Source organism: Mirounga angustirostris, unplaced genomic scaffold (genome assembly GCF_029215605.1).
Source record: "Mirounga angustirostris isolate CCGP_5_RB_7025 unplaced genomic scaffold, mMirAng1.0.hap1 SCAF_1, whole genome shotgun sequence".
NCBI classification, from domain to species: Eukaryota; Metazoa; Chordata; class Mammalia; order Carnivora; family Phocidae; genus Mirounga; species Mirounga angustirostris.
The window spans coordinates 195,777,963-195,792,506 of NW_026991709.1; the positions used below are offsets into that span (position 1 = coordinate 195,777,963).

The 14,544-nt window shown below is 50.8% G+C and overlaps 1 protein-coding gene across 3 annotated transcripts in view; it reads left to right on the forward strand.

The window, feature by feature from the left end:
- POC1A (POC1 centriolar protein A) overlaps positions 1-14,544 on the forward strand; it is a 69,118-nt gene that overhangs the window by 34,724 nt on the left and 19,850 nt on the right. The gene's annotated exons all lie outside the window — the stretch shown is intronic.

Sequence of the window (14,544 nt, forward strand, 5' to 3'; positions counted from 1 at the left end):
GTTTAATCCCAGATACATTATTTTACCCTAAATAAAGACTTTTCTTGGTTATATAACTGCAGTGCTCTTGTCACATCCAACAAAATTAATAATCCCTTACTATCAAATGCATAGTCCATACTCACATTTTTCCACATTGTGTCAAGAATATGGCTCTGTGCTTTTTGTTCAAATAAGGACGTGGGAGGCTTTGAGAAAACCCACGACTCCCTTCCCCACCATGGTTCTGGTGCCTGGAGAGATCGAGCAGTCTTGGCTAGAGGCACAGTTGGGCTGGGGGCAGGAGGAGCTCCAGGGTGCCACTGTCCCACTGTCCTCCGGGACATTTGTATCCTGCGAGCTCCAGGACACCCTTGTTCCAGCCTGGAGATGTGTCAGCTAGTGCCGGCTGTCCTGGGGCAGGCATCCGCTGGAGGGCGCTATCCCTCTTTGGAGCCTGCAGGGGGAGGCAGGGAGAGATGTAACCTTGGTTCACAACAGCTGTGTGCAAGTTAATTTTCCAGGAAGGGGAGGCTGAGAGACCCCGTGGGATGTAGCCTCCCTCGACTCCTCCCTGGGGGTGAGGACTTTGGCCCATAAGAGGCCCGCTGCCTCTGCAGGGCAGGCAGAGCCGGTGGCGGTTATCTGTCTTGGCAGGCTGCACTCGTGTCCTGAGATGCTACACAAATTCTGAATTGCCGAGCTTGGGAGTGATGCCCGGGTGTGGTCGGTGCCTCTGACACTCTCCATTGAACTAAGTGCAAGGAGAGTTTAAAATAGCCAGCCTTTGTTCCCGAGGTTTTAAAAATTCAACCCCAGTAGTTACAATGAGCTGTCTTCAAGTGGATCTATAAATAAACTGCTACTGTTCCTCTTTGTCACCGAGAGCTTCGGCGTCTTCTAGAGACATCGGCTCTACTGCTCATCTTCATTAGCTGCCTCTCATCTGTGGGGCAGCTGCAGCCATCAGCAGGCTGGGCTGACGGCGCAGAGTTTGTAATGACAGCAACACATTCCCTTTTAAAAAGCCACATTTTAAAAGCCAAGATGAACTACACAGGGAAAGATGTATTTTCACATTGGAGAAGCCTGGCAGAGAGGTCATCACCATCGGTCAAGGTCAACGCCACTGATAATACGTCCTGTCCACACGAGTTCTGCGATGTCAGGCGGTTCTCTTTTGTGGTGTTCTCGTCAAAAAATGGATAACCTCTTCCCGATCATGAGAAAACATCGGGACAGACCCACATCAAGGGACATATGACAGCAGAACGGATCAGTACTCTTCGAAAATGTCAAAGTCATGAAAGACAAGGGAAAACTGAGGACCTGACCCAGATTGTAGGAGACCAAGGAGAAATAATGCAGCGTGAGGTCCTGGTTGGGATTCTGGAACAGCAGGGTCCAAGGACATTAGTAGAAAAACTGGTGAAGCTCACCTGGGGCCCTTAGTTTGGTTAATGGTATTGTCCCGGGGTTAATTTCCTGCTCTGATCATTGTCCTAATGGTTATGTAAGATGTTAGCGCTGGGGAAGCCTGGGGGAGGGATATATGGAAATTCTCTGTACTATTTTTTGCAACTTTTCTCTAAGTCTAAAATTAGTTCATAGCAGTCTAATTCTTTAAAAGAAAATCTCCAGTCAGTCCTTGGGCTTCATCTCCCTCCCCGGGTGCCATGGTTCAGGTGTTTGCAGTGGGAGGGTGGGTGTTTCTGTCTCGGAGGGGACAGGTGACCCTAAGGCGCTCAGCGCCCAGCCCCGAGTGGGCCTGTGGTCACATCTGTGGGTTGGAACTGAGCAAGAGCTGGCCCTGGAAGAAGCAGGTCGTGTTTGGAGGGAATGGTCTTACACCGCCAGGGAGGCTGCGGGACGGCTTCTCTGCTTGTCAATAGCATCATTTGTGCAAGTGCTCCAGGGGCCACGTCTGCTCCAGGAGCTCCGGGGCAGACTCAGCAGGTGTTCTCTGGCCCAAGCACAGGCCCATGATGGGCCTGCCTTCTCCTGAGGCCTCCTCGGGCTGTGTGGACGACTCCACCCCACTCTTGCCCTCTTCCTTCTTCTGGTCCCTGTCACTGGCCCCCGGCTCTGCCTTGTAGCCCACCTGTGTGTGTTTCTGGCTATGCCAGGTATGAGGGCCTGGAGGGCATCAGCCCCTAAAGGCCTGGGGCGTTTTCCTGCTCTCTCAGCACCCCTCCAGGGAGGAGGGCCAGGGGCCCCCTCTGTGCCAAGGAAAGTTCTCGCTGCATGATGGCCTGCTTGCTCTCTCATGGCCTCCACCCATTTGCAGTTGCCAGGTCTTCCCCCGCTCATCCTTGCTCCTTTCTCCCCTCAGAGCTCCCGTCACCTGGGTATGCCACTGCGGTGAGGCAGACCTTCCCGGCTCCACTGTTTTCTCTGGGGGGCATATTTGGATATTGGAATGACTTTCCAGTTCCTGCTCATCAGGGCAATCCTTTCACTCCTTTGAAAACTTTGGCTTTATACATCAGCCCTCTTGTGTAGGGGGAGATACTTGGAAACTCTCGGAGAGTGTGGCCGGGGGACAGCTGGAGGTCACTAGGGGTGGAGCCCAGGAGTGGTGTTCGAGCCTGGGTATAGAGGCCTCAGTCTTGCTTTGAGCCTGGGTGAGGAGATAGGGTTCCTTGGTTTATGCATTTAGCATCTCCCAACGTGCCAGGCAGGTCTATGACTGACCCAGGTATGATAGGATGCCACTCGCCTCAAAGGGACCACTCTCTGAGAAGAGGACTGTGGGGTGAGTGGGCCGAGCTACCTGGAGTCCCAGAATGGGTCAAGCATGTGGATCCCTCATCCATTTTACACCCATCCTTCAACCCCTTCACAATTCTTAGTTCAGAGGACACCCTATCCCCTTCCGGTCAGTGGGGGCCTGGGGTCAAGGGATGGCTCTTACCCAAATGTGATCCGTTGTCATAGAGCGTTTAATTCAGTTCAGAGGCTGCCCTGCTGGCCCCAAGCCCTGTGTCCCTGAGCCTCTTGGCTCCCTCTGTGTGCACAGGTGACCCAGCACCCTGCCCTCCTTGGGAGCCTGCTATGGGGAACACACGAAAATACCCTTGCACATTCATGCTCTAGATAAAAGCCAACACGGTAACCAAATCCCATACTCATACTTAGGCTGGCTTGGAAGAACATTGGCAAGATTGTCGAACAATTAGATGATTTTAAGACACCAGAATTCCTCTTGGGTTCAGCGCTATGCTTAGAACCAGAAGTTTTCTCTCTTGTTGGACTCCAGGCCGGAACTCTAAATTATAGGGCAAACAAGGCTGTTGTATATCTAGTCCACAAATATGTGTGGTGGATACAGTACCAGGTTTCTTTAGAGCTCCGATTCGAGAAAACGGCCATGCCTTTTTTCCACTTGAAGAGCTGGAGAGAAGTGTGAGCTCAAGTGAGCTCTGTCCTCTTTTCTGCTCTCCTGGCCAGGATCAGGTTTAGCAAACAGAGGCAGGCAGACATAGACACCCATTAACTTTTCATGAGGGCAAATTGTCAGAGCCAAAGGCCCAAGGCAAAGACAGTAAGAAATGTGTCCACAAATCTCTGCACCCTCACTTAGCAGACTATGCGATGAGCAGTTGAATGAAAGATTAAGTTGAAAAGATTGAATCATGGTGTGTGTGTCTGTCCATTTCTTCCAGTTTTGTGCTCAGTCCTGCTTTGGAAACACACTGACACGCTTTGGTGTTTTAAGTGGGCCATGGCCAGCCAGACTGCCGCCTGGTTCTTTACCAGTTGGGTACCAGTGAAACAGCCCAGATCTTGGGCCCCAGTCACCTTCCTCTCCCCTTTCTGGCCCAGAGTCAAGCCGTGGACCAGTTCCTGGGTGCTTTTGTCTGTGACACAGTTTGTTTCCAGAACAGGCTGACCAGGCGGCAAGGTCCGGTGTTAGAGATTAAAAGAAAAGGAGAAATTTCCACCTTGAGCAGGTGTTAATAATTGACCACCCCACTTAACCAGAGCGGGGTGTTCGGTCACATCAGCTCACAGCATCTTTATGGTAAATCTCCGACCACTGCTGGCTGCTGGCCAGGTGTGTGCAGACCTTGCTTGCTCCTGACTGTCAAGCTGCATAGGGACCCTGAGCGGCTGGGGCCTGACATTCCACAGATGGGGTGGCCGCTGCCTGGGGACCTCCACTGATGACCAGGGAGACTGAGGCTTTGGGAATTGAACTGCCCTGAAACGTGAGCTGGTTTTCTGCATCTGGGAACTGTAATCCCCAGGCCAGTGGTGGGCCTCATGGGCCTCTCCTGGGGTCTTTAGCCTGGGGGTTTGCCCATTGGTGATGTCCAATGGAGAGCTAGTGATCTTCACCTTGAGTACAGAGTGGCCGTGATGGGTAATGTCAAGTGCAGTGTCATGTGATGGGCAGGTTGGGTTTCTGGGGGTATTTCAGTTGTAACTGCATCTTTTTTTTTTTAAGTCAGGCTTATTAACATACAAATCGTAGCATTCACCATTTTATTTATTCATTCTTTTTTTTTGAGTAAGCTTTATGTCCAACATGGGATTTGAACTCACCACCCTGAGATCCAGCGTTGCATGCTCTACTGACTGAGCCAGCCATGCGCCTCAGCATTCACCATTTTATTTTATTTTATTTTATTTTATTTTATTTTATTTATTTGAGACAGAGAGAATGAGAGAGACAGAGAGCACATGAGAGGGGGGAGGGTCAGAGGGAGAAGCAGGCTCCCTGCCGAGCAGGGAGCCCGATGCGGGACTCGATCCCGGGACTCCAGGATCATGACCTGAGCCGAAGGCAGTCGCTTAACCAACTGAGCTACCCAGGCGCCCTCACCATTTTAAAAAATGAACCGCTGGGGTGCCTGGGTGGCTCAGCCGGTTAAACATCTGACTCTTGGTTTCAACTCAGGTCATGATTTCAGCGTCATGAGATTGAGCCCCACATAATCGGACTCTGTGCTTAGCGCAGAGTCTGCTTGGGATTCCTTACCCCCTTCCTTTCCTTCCCCCTCTGCTCCTCCCCCCACTTGCATGCCTTGTCTCTCTCTCTCTAAAATAAAAAAGTGAATTGCTCTATGAGTTTGGACAGACATGTACAGTTAATCACCACCATGATCAAAGTACAGAATATTCCCATCATACCAAAAATTCTTTTTTGCCTCTTTATATCAATCTTTTCCTTCCCCATCCAGCCATAGGCAACCACTAATCTGCTTTCTGTCACTACAAATCGGTGTGTTTTTCAGAATTTGATGTAAATGGAATCATGTAGTTATATTATTCTTTTTGGTCTTTTTTTTTTTTTTCACTTAGCCTAATTATTTTGAGATTCACCCATGTTGTTACATGTATCAATAGTTCATTTCTTTTTATTGCTGAGTAGTACTCCATAGAATGTGTACACCACAATTTGTTTATCTGCCTGTTGGTGAACATCTGGATTATTTTCAATTTTCGGCTATTACAAATAAAGCTGCTGTTAACTTTTATGTACTTATCTTTATACGGACATATATTTCCCTTTCTCTTGGACACATAGCTGTGGAATGGCTGGGACATAACAAGTGTATATTTAGCCTTTCAAGTAACTGTCAGACTCTTTTCTGAAGTGGTTGTACCATCTTACATTCTCCCCAGCAGTGTCTTGAGTTTGAATTTCTCTACCTCCTCGCCAACACTTGGTATTTTTGGCTTTTTAACTTTAGACCATTCTACTAGGTGTATATTGGTATCTTACTGTGATTTTTTTTTTTTTCAAAAGATATTTATTTGAGAGAGAGAGAGCAGGGGGAGTAGCAGAGGGAGAGGGAGAGGCAGGCTCCCCCCTGAACAGGGAGCCCGACATGGGGCTTGATCCCAGGACCCTAGGATCATGACCTGAGCCGAAGGCAGACACTTAACGACTGAGCCACCCAGGTGCCCTGAGTTAGTTATTTTTTATATGTGGTACAAAGTATGTACCAAAGTTCATTCTTTTACATATGGATATCCAGTTGTTCCAGCAACTGTCTTTGCTAAGTTGTTTGTGTACCTTTGTTAAAAATTAATTGACCAGATATCTGTGGGTATATTTCTGGACTGCATTTGTTCCATTGATCTATGCATCTCTCTTTTTACCAGTACCACACTGTCTTGATTGCTGTAGCTTTAAACTAAGTCTTAAAATCAGGTAATGTGATTTTTCTAATTTTCTTCTTTTCTTCAAAATTTTTTTGACTTCTCTAGTTGCTTTGCCTTTTCATATCAATTTTAGAATCGGCTTCTTGTTTCCTATAGCTGATTTCAGAGAGAACTGATATCTCAGCAAAATTGAGCCTTCAGTATGCAAACATGGTATATCTCCTCATCGATATTGGTCTTCTTTGATTCTACTCATCAGTGTACTATAGTTTTCAGTGTACAGATTTTGCATATATGTTGTTAGATTTATATCTAAGCATTTTGTAGTGGGTTGAATGGTGGCCTCCTCAAAAATATGTCTGTCCTGACTGACCCCCAGAACCTGCGAATGTGATCTTATTTGGAAAGAGGGTCTTTGCCAATGAAGTTAAGATAAATCTCGAGATGAGATTATCCTGGATTATTGGGTTGGCCTTAAATCCAATGACAAGTGTCCTTACAAGAGATACATGGAGAGAGGAAAAGGCCATGTGAAGATGGAGGTAGAAGACTACAGTTTTGCAGTCATAAACCGGGGAATCCTGGAGCCACCAGAAGCTGAAAGAGGCAAGAAAGGATTCTCTCTTAGTGCTTCCACTAAGCACTAAGGGGGCCCTGTTGATACCTTAATTTTGGACTTCTAGCCTCCAGAACACGGAGAGAGTAAATTTCTGTTGTTTTAAGTCACCAAGTGTGACAATTTGTTAGAGCAACTGTAGGAAAGTAATAACACATTTCATGATTTTTGGTCCTATTGAAAAGATAATGGCCAAGGATTTTTGAAAATTAATGAAAGGCATCAAACCACAGATCTAAAAAGCTCAGAAAAAGGAAAAAAGGCTGAATAAAAAACAAAAACAAACTCTGCACAAATTACATTCAAGCTTCTGAAAACCAAAGATTAAGAGAAAATCTTGAAGGTAGACAGAAAAGTGACATTGTATACAGAGGATCAAAGGTAAGAACCACAGAAGAATTCTCATATGAAACTATACAATCCAGAAGTCATTGGAGTAACATTTTTAAAGTATTGAAAGAAAAAGACTGTCAACCCAGAATTCTGTACTTAGCAAAAATACCTCTTAAAAATGAAAGAGAAATAAAGACTTTTTTTCAGACAAAAGCTGAGAAAATTTGCTACCACCAAACTTGCTCTATAAGAAATGTCTCTTTTCTCTCTCTTTTCCTTCTGGGATTCCAGTCACACATGTTAGACAATTTGATATTGTCTCACAGTTTATGGATGCTCTGTTCTGGGGTTCCCCCCCGCATTGTGTCAGTTTGAGGAACTGATCAATGTTGAAGGACATTGATTCATTTTCCTCAGCTGGGCTGAGCCTACCAATTAGCCCGTCAAAGCCATTCTTCCTCTCTGTTACTGGGTTTCCGATTTCTAGCATTTTCATGGACTCTTTCTTATAATTTCTACCTCCCTGGTGGAATTCCCCATCTATCCATGTGTGTTGTTCACACTTTGCAATACAACCTTTAACATACTAGTCATAGTTATTTTAAATTTTATATCTGATAGTGCCAGTGTCAAAGTCATCTGATTCTGCTGAATGCTTTTTTTTTTTTTTAAGATTTTATTTATTTATTTGACAGAGAGATAGTGAGAGCAGGAACACAAGCAGGGGGAGTGGGAGAGGGAGAAGCAGGCTTCCCATCAAGCAGGGAGCCCCATGTGGGGCTCGATCCCAGGACCCTGGGATCATGACCTGAGCCGAAGGCAGACGCTTAACGACTGAGACACCCAGGCGCCCCCCCCCTTGTTTTTTAAGATTTTATTTATTTGAGAGAGAGAGAGAGAGAGAGAGAGAGCGTGAGCATGCGTGCGTGAGTGGGGAGGCGCAGAGGGAGAAGCAGGCTCCCTGCTGAGTGCAGAGCCCAGTGTGGGGCTCAATCCCGGGACTCCAGGATCATGACCTGAGCTGAAGGCAGACGCTCCGACTGAGCCATCCAGGCGCCGCTGCTGATTGCTTTCTGTCTGACAGTGGGGTTTTTTTCCTTGCCTTTTTGTATGTCTCATAATTTTTGATTAAATGCATACATCATGGTTAGGATAGTAGAGACAGAAGTAAATAGTCTTATCAGGAGTTGAGCTGAGTTTAGTGTTATTGTGTACTTAGGGTGAGGCCTGGGTGTAGGAGGATTGTTCTCAGTGTTCCTGCTCCATCCCCAGCTATCAACCTTCCTCTGGGGCCTGTGCCTCAGAGGGCATCTATTTCCATGCTCTCACCCCTACCCCAGCAGTAGGCTGCTGGTCCTTGGTTCTTGGTGCTGGCTGGCTTTGTTGCAGGTCTTCTCTGTTGTGCTGGCCCCAGCTTCAGTCTTAGGCAGGCCTTACATCCCTGGGTCTCAGTAGTAGGGCATTCTTAGTAGTCCATCCCCTCCCTCAGCCATAGGAGGCCCGAGTGATCTTGGCTCAGGATGGTTTCTTCCCTCTCCCACCGAGGGCAGAGGATTTTTATCTTTCTTTGCTCTCTTCCCAGTAGCTTACAGGTTTTGTTTTGTAGGGAGAAAGGTTTCGTGCCCGCTCCCTTCCTCCAGGTCTGCACCCTCAAGGATGGTTTTCTCCCATCTCCTGCCCTGCCCCCAGTCTTTTTCATGAACGCCCAGTGGAAGTCTATGAGAAACCTGTGGGTGGGCACAAATTCCCCCTTGTGTCCGTGGCTCCCAGGGGTTCTTCACTCTCACCCTCCCTACACTCAGCCTCTAGCAGTGTGTTGGCTTAACTCAGTTCTTCTCACCCACTGTGTAGCACTCCGTGTCCCTTCCTCCCATGCTTTGCCAGAGGTGAGTTGATGCTCTCACTTCGGTTTCCTTAGAAGAGCCTCTCTTTCCTTAGATTTCAGGTTAGTTGTTTGTTTTGTGACTTCAGTTCTCTGATTTAAGAAAGTTATGATTCTTTAGGATTGTAGGTTTTTTTCTTGTTAGGTTGGGCTTAATGTTTTCCCCAACTTTCTACATCCTAGGCAGGGGTTCCTTATCCATAGCTACATCTTGATGATGAACCAGTGAGACCATAGTCAGTGCAGATGGGTTGATTTCTTGTCACAAGGAAGACCTACGAGCTGTTTTGTTGGTTTTTTTTTTAATAAATGTATGGGTTGGGCGCCTGGGTGGCTCAGTTGGTTAAGCGACTGCCTTCGGCTCAGGTCATGATCCTGGAGTCCCGGGATCGAGTCCCGCATCGGGCTCCCTGCTCAGCAGGGAGTCTGCTTCTCCCTCTGACCCTCCTCCCTCTCATGCTCTCTGTCTCTGATTGTCTCTCTCGCAAATAAATAAAATCTTAAAAAATAAATAAATAAATAAATGTATGGGTTGGTGACCCATGTGTTCAAGTTCGCTGCCTGAGATCAGTGAGATATTTCTGCAGTTTCTACTGTGTGCAAAGTGCTGAGCTCCTGGTGGCCTGGGACAGGCCGGTGGCAACAGAAACTGAGGCGAGCAGAAGATGAACCTGCTATGAGAGCCTAGGATCCCATACCAGGGCAGGGTGAGAGGGGGCACCTACGGACCCCAAGTGAGATTTCCACGAAGTGAAAGAGATTTGGCTCTTCTGAGTCTTCACCTTTTTTTCTGTTGATGTTAAGAGGTTTGTATTTGGCAAAAATGAAAGCTGTCAGCTCGGTGCAGCTGTGTAGGTACGTAGTGTGTGCCGATGTCATTGTCCCTGAGAACCGCCGGGCCGGGCCCCTGGGACCCTTTGATGTTGAACAGGCAAAGCACTGACGGCATTTCCCCCTCACGTGCTACCCCAGGTGTTCCGTCACTGTCATTGCTCACAGCCCAGTGCGTGCGTCCCTTCCCACTCCCGTTCGTCATCTCCTTATCTCTGCTTATCGCTTGTTTGCCCAGCCCTGGGAAGCATGCATCTCCAGGGTGCTGTGGGGTAGGGCTGCGGGCCCTTTGCCTTGGCAAAGGTTTCATTACCCAGGAATGTCACCGTGGTGGCCTGGGCTCTCGGAGGCGGCCAGTGTGTGTGTGGAGGGCCTGCTCTGTGTTCAGCTCTGTGCCGGGCAGGGGGCCGGGAAGGGGGGAGCGGTGCAGGGGGTTGATGCAGGAAGTGTTCGATGCCGGATGTATGTGGAAGGCACGTGGGGGCAAAACTGCAGGCCGTGTCACCTGTCAGAGGCTGCCTGATGTCAGGGAACTGCCTCTGCTGGGGGTTCCGATCCCAGCTCTGTCATTTCCTGGGTGACTTCGAGCAAGACCTCTAACCTCCCCGAGCCTGCTTCCCCATCTGAAAAGTAAGCTTAATAATGCCTGCTGTAAAGGGCCGCGGTAAGGACTAAATGAAGTGACATGTATAAGCACTGGCACGCGGCAGGTAACAGGTGGACAACATGCGCTGGCCTGGTGGCGCGTGCAGTGCTGTCCTTGCAGACAGCAAGCAGAAGGGGCCGTGTCCCGGGGAAGGTAAGGCGAGGACCAGACGGCGCGGCCAGAGGAATAGCCTGGGGCAGGCAGGACCCTGGGCTTGTGAGGAGGCCCTCCCGAGGGTCCCTTGCCCTCGGACCTTCTGTCTCCCTTGTTGTAACCTGGCCGCAGCCCGTGTGAGCTGGGAGTAGGCAGGGGAACAGGCAGGGGAACAGGCAGGGGAACGGGGCGGTTCCCGCGGCCCCGCCCTCCGAAGGCTGCCTCCCTGCCTCGGCTCGCAGTTGCTGTCCTCAGTGCACCTTTGGAGCTGGCTCTGTTTGGGCTCAGAAGGGTTCCTGCTGCGAGTCAGCGGTGCTCCCCCTGCTCCCCCCCACTCCCCATCATCACTGGGCTTCCAGAGCCTCGGCTCGGCGCTGTCAGCTTCTGGGCCGTTTTTCAGAAACACTCAGAGTTTCCATTCTGTCCTTCCCAGGCAGCCGGCAGCACCCGTCTGGCCACTCCTTGAGGATGCTGGCTGTTGGGACAGAGGGCTGCCTGGCTCCCGCCCTCCCTCTCATGGCCTTTCCTGAGGGAGCCCTGGGGACCCACTGTCCAAAGGAAGAGTGTGCATGTCTGGAAGTGGGGGGGGGGGTCCTTCGGAAGCAGTGGGCACAGGGCTGGAGCCGCTTCTCAAGAAAGGCCTGCTGCTGATTTTAGAGAAGTTCCTTTCACAGCCCAGCCCTTTGGGGCGGGGGGCAGGCCCAATCATCACCCTCATCTTGCAGATGAGAAAGTAGAGGCCTGGGAGGTTAAGCCTCTTGCCCAGGGCCACCTCGCTGATCAGTCCTGGAGCTCAGATGTCGGCCAAGGCCTGTCTGAATCCCTGCTCTTCCCCACTGCACTCTGCTGTCTCTTTTTTTTTTTTAAGATTTTTTATTTTTTATTTATTTGAGAGAGAGAGAATGAGAGAGAGAGCACATGAGAGGAGGGAGGGTCAGAGAGAGAAGCAGACTCCCTGCCGAGCAGGGAGCCCGATGCGGGACTTGATCCCGGGACTCCAGGATCATGACCTGAGCCGAAGGCACTTGCTTAACCAACTGAGCCACCCAGGCGCCCTATTTATTTATTTTTGAAGATTTTATTTATTTATTTGACAGAGAATGAGAGAGAGAGCACATGAGAGGGGGGAGGGTCCGAGGGAGAAGCAGACTCCCTGCCGAGCAGGGAGCCCGATGCGGGACTCGATTCAGGGACCCCGGGATCATGACCTGAGCCGAAGGCAGTTGCTTAACCAACTGAGCCACCCAGGTGCCCTCTCTCTGCTGTCTCTTGACATTGCCGCCTAGGTCTGGGGGCTGCTGCAGGGAGGTGAGGGCTGGTTGAGGCTTCTGGAACATTTCCTTTCGGGGTGGACTCCTGCATAGGCTTTGGGATCTGAAACTGTGTGCCATTGCCTGTCGATAACCAATGTTGTGGTTGAAACTGGCCCTCGCAGTTCTTACTATAATTACAAGACACACTTCAGCAGTAACCATCAGGAACCTTTGAAAAAATGAAGGTTTATTACTTACCAGACCTAGAAATAACACACGTGAGGCCACACAGCAAGGGTGAGGGTAGAGGGTAGAGAGAGCGAGTGCCTGGGGTTCCACTTTTATTGGGATTGAGGGGAGAGGCCTAGGGATTTTCAGGGCTCACTCTTTATTGGTGAATTTTAAACATAAGAGTGGGAATTTAAGGGCACCTGGGTGGCTCAGTTGGTTAAGCGACTGCCTTCGGCTCAGGTCGTGGTCCTGGAGTCCCGGGATCGAGTCCCGCATCGGGCTCCCTGCTCAGCAGGGAGCCTGCTTCTCCCTCGGACCCTCCCCCCCCCATGCTCTCTCTCTCTCAAATAAATAAATAAAATCTTAAAAAAAAAAAAAAAAGAGTGGGAATTTAAGAAAAAACCACGTGGCCATATGGTCAGTTATCAAAATCTGCCAAGATCTGGGAAACCAAGGAGCCTCCGTGGTGGGGGGTGGCCCAGCCCTTTACCTGGTCGCAGGCGGCAGCAGCGTGTTTATTCAAGATAGGCCTCTTCGAGTGGATGCCTCTCTGAAGTGGATGCCTGGGCAGTCAAGAAGTCAAGCGCTTGCATTACAAAACGGGAGGAAAACCCCCACACCTGTCGGGGCTGCACTAGCCAAGTGCATGGACTTCTGGAGGACTTGGCGGGGGGCGTGGGGGGCTGGGGGGGGCCGGCCCTGGTGGGTGAGGGGCTTACAGCGCGGCTGCAGCACACGGCTGACACGCCCATGATGGGCTTGCACGCAGGACGCTGCTCCTGTTTTCGAGAACACCCCTCGAGCTCTGTGTCTCATCTTCAGATTCTCTTTCACCTCCAGAGCCTGTGTTTTTCCGGGTTCAAAAGGACATGCACTGGAGAGTTTGCTATCTATGAGACTAGAACACTTTCCAAATAAAGGAAAATAGGCCGTAGGGTCCATGTGCCAAACTGCCCTCCTTGGCTACTTGGGAACCCTGTCCTGGGCTGATTCGCTTCGAGGACTCTGATGCCCGCCCAGGTGAGCATGTCCAGAGCAGAGCATCTTCCTAGGGCTGGGCCACTGTGGGTTCATCCAGGAGATGGGCAGACTCAGAGATGCAAGCCGACTGCTGGTGGCACGTGTGGAGGCAGCCTAGGTGAGCCCCAGTCATAGCCAGTATACTCTGCTGGCTGGTTGGAGTTGCCGAGGCTCTGTGGCACATGGGTAGCTGTCAAGCCGTGAGCCCAGTGATGTCCTAGATTCAGAAGGGACAGGGGTGATGGGCGTAGGCAGGAGACAGGGAGAGGGACACGGACCCATGGACGGGCAGTGGGCCCTGTGGGCACGCCGGCATTCGTCTGTCCCACTTGTGTGTCCTGGCCCTGGAGATGGAGTGGCTGGAGGAACAGGGCAGGGGTGGGGCCGGCACAGGTGTGTGGGAGGCACAGAGGCGCTGCCGATCAGGTGTTCAGGGTTGCAAAGCGAATGGAGGCCAGGATGCTGGAGGCAGGGGAAAGGAAGGGTGGATGAGGGCCTTCCAGTAGGAGGGACCTTGGGAACTGGGCAGGAGGGGAGCTGTGGAAGGAGGTAGGCTAGAGTGGGGTGCCTTGTCAGGGGGCTCGAATTTTCTCCCAAAGGCAATGGAAAGCCCTGGAGGACTGGCAAAGCCAGGGAGTGACGTGGTAACATTTGGAAGTTTGTGAGGTCGTGGTTTAAAATCCTGAACCCCAAGTGTGGCTGCCTTTATGGGTTACTGGGGCTTTGGGGCCGGCCGAGAGTGAGAGTCTCACCAAGTACGTCATTCCTTCAGGGTTCCAAGGAAGGTTCTGGACCAAAGGTTCCAGACCAAAACTGGGGCATCTGCCGACTGTGTCCTCGGGAACCCAGTGGCTCTGGGAATCCCACCCTGCTGAACACATGCACAGTGCTTCCTGGGCTAGGAGAAGCGTTCATCTGTATATAGAGTGGTGCCTGAATTTGGGGGGACCCATGTCGGACTGGGATGAGTCCCCTTAGGAAATCACCTGTGCTCGGTGATTGTGGGCGTGTATTTGGGGGTGGTGGTGGCAGAGGTTAGGCTGGCTTCTGCATTTGGGAGCTGAAGCTTCTCAGGCAAGAACACTGATCCCTCACACCCCTGGAATGTGATCTACAACAGCCCTGGGTGCCTGTCCCACCAGGCACAGGACTCCCACTAGCCATCTGGATGTTCACATAAAATGCCTGTTTTCCCAGGGGTTCTGCCCTTGGGCAGGGTTGGAACACACCTCCCCCCCCCCCCCCCCCCAGTTCTAGGCCATGCCCATGCTGGGGGAGGGGAATGGGCCTTGAGCTTGCCAGGAAGAGGGGTGACTTCAGAGCCAGCCTGGGCTTCAGGGTCCCCGGACTCTGAGGGGCCTACTGGGGGGTGCGGGCGGCATGAGGAGGCAGCAGAGGGCACTCAGCAGCCCACCTGCCCCTCCCTCCCAGGCTCCTCCAGACCTCACTGCCATGTGCTTGGATGGCACTCCTCACTCTTGGCCTC